Source organism: Sprattus sprattus (assembly GCF_963457725.1).
Source record: "Sprattus sprattus genome assembly, chromosome: 3".
In the NCBI taxonomy this organism is placed as follows: domain Eukaryota; kingdom Metazoa; phylum Chordata; class Actinopteri; order Clupeiformes; family Clupeidae; genus Sprattus; species Sprattus sprattus.
The window spans coordinates 57,500,404-57,502,903 of NC_137922.1; the positions used below are offsets into that span (position 1 = coordinate 57,500,404).

Here is a 2,500-nt window from a genome sequence, read left to right on the forward strand (position 1 = left end):
AGACTGGCTATTGTTGTGGTTCTTTGGTTGTGTATATGGACCCTGATCTGTTGTGGTTCTTTAGTTGTGTATATGGATCCTGATCTGTTGTGGTTCTTTAGTTGTGTATATGGATCCTGATCTGTTGTGGTTCTTTGGTTGTGTATATGGACCCTGATCTGTTGTGGTTCTTTAGTTGTGTATATGGATCCTGATCTGTTGTGGTTCTTTAGTTGTGTATATGGATCCTGATCTGTTGTGGTTCTTTAGTTGTGTATATGGATCCTGATCTGTTGTGGTTCTTTAGTTGTGTATATGGATCCTGATCTGTTGTGGTTCTTTAGTTGTGTATATGGATCCTGATCTGTTGTGGTTCTTTAGTTGTGTATATGGATCCTGATCTGTTGTGGTTCTTTAGTTGTGTATATGGACCGTGATCCGAAGCAATTTGGTACATGCAATAATAAACACATTTGACTTTGACTTTGACTTTAATTCACACAACACAGAACTGGACTGAGGCTTACCAGTCAGGCAGGGGTATCTAAGTAGCAGGGTATTACCTCCAGGAGGTCACAGCAAAAGTGCATTGCTCACACCATATGCACACACACACAAACTTAGTGAAAGGTAAACACACACATCACAATGGGCTAAAAGCACCCACACAATGGAGATACTAACACCACTAGGGGAGGTTAGGATGGACTACTAGCCTTGGGCACCTAGGACAGCCAACAGAACATTGAACAACAGACAACCAGAATCAAAACGAGCACACACACACTCACACAGAGACATGCATGCAGCAGCAGCAGCTCTTCCGGAAAGCAGCTGCTTGCAAGGAGGATGAGATGTGAGACGTGAGGTCAAACGAACAGCAACTCTGAGGAAAACACGCTTACAGCAAAATACACTTCCAGCAAAACAGCAGCGGCGTCAAACACCCCCAAGCCAATTCCTATGGGAGGGATGGAACGTTACCGCCACACAACGCCAGTAAGACAATATAAAAGGGAACAGCAGGAAACCTACCGAACATCCAAAACGCACGGAACGCAGGACGACACGTAGCGGTGACTATGCGTCCGCTAGCTAAAATAGAGCATACAAAGTGGGTGAGTAGCTAGCTAGCTAAAAGGCACGGAACGAGGACGACACGTAGCGGCGACTATGCGTCCGCTAGCTAAAATAGAGCATAAAAAGTGGGTGAGTAGCTAGCTAGCTAAAAGGCACGGAACGCAGGACGACACATAGCGGCGACTATGCGTCCGTTAGCTAAAATAGAGCATAAAAAGTGGGTGAGTAGCTAGCTAGCTAAAAGGCACGGAACGCAGGACGACACGTAGCGGCGACTATGCGTCCGCTTACTAAAATAGAGCAGAAAAAGTGGGTGAGTCAGCTTAAATCTGTCTTGCTACACTTAGATGTGTATATGGATCGTGATCTGTTGTGGTTCCATAGTTGTGTATATGGATCGTGATCTGTTGTGGTTCTTTAGTTGTGTATATGGATCCTGATCTGAGCCAGGGGCATAGCCACATGGTGGCCAGGGGGGGCCACGGCCACCATTGGTCAGAGAAATGCCACCCTGCCGGCCCCCCCAACCTCACAGCACGGCTAAAAAATAATACAAAAAACCCTCCTGAAACATAAACGGCATAAAGCTGAAATAAATGCATTAGCATTTTTTTTATCAAGTCGTCTTATATTGTCATTTGTCACTTACGCTTCAAGCCCCATATTCGCAGCATGTGTGAGTTTAAAAAAAGTAGTTTTGACAATCAAGTGCCACCCCAAATAAAAGACTGGCCAGAGCTGGCCCCCCCAGAAATAATGTCCTGGCTACGCCCCTGATCTTGGCCCTATCCGTTGTAGCTCTTTAAGCGGGTTGGCGAGCCAATTTTCATGCTAAGATAAAAAACGCCCCTCTTTTTGGTTTGTGGAAGCGACTTTCGATAAATCGCCTCCTTTCAATAAATCATAGTAGCATATCAATTAGCACTAACCTGCTACAGCACAGGCTAACAAAATTGAAGCTGGATAAGCTTGCCACTCCCCAAGAAAAAGGAGGGATCCCATTGACCAAGGAGTCATATAAGATAGTTAGATTAGTGTAGGGAGAGAGTTCTTTGCGATCGCCAAGATCCATTATTCCATCATGATGAGTTCTTGTATGAACGCTACCGATTCAGCCGACAAGGAATAATTAATGTACAAGACCTTCTCAAGTAATTTATTGCAAACACCACAGTCGAACATTGACTGTTGTCGTATGTTTATCCACTTATAACTGTATTGTTGAATAATGTGTACGGCTGTTACGTCCCTGAATATATTCTGTGACTTCTGTGATTCTAGGTATACTGCTCTTGCATGTTTTCCGTGTTTTACAGACAGCCCAGCAGAAGGCTTAATTGCCGTTCTCTCCTTATTGGGTGCGCGATAGGAGCCGGCCCCTTAAAAGAGGTGATGTCACCCGGGAGATCTTCCGGAATAAAGACGCATTGATGTGTTGGCC

General features: G+C 44.8%; 1 protein-coding gene across 1 annotated transcript in view; it reads right to left on the reverse strand.

The window, feature by feature from the left end:
• The window catches only part of LOC308362902 (lipopolysaccharide-induced tumor necrosis factor-alpha factor homolog), a gene marked incomplete at its 5' end in the record, with an annotated part of 7,295 nt that overhangs the window by 2,787 nt on the left and 2,008 nt on the right, over positions 1–2,500 (reverse strand). The window lies entirely within an intron of this gene.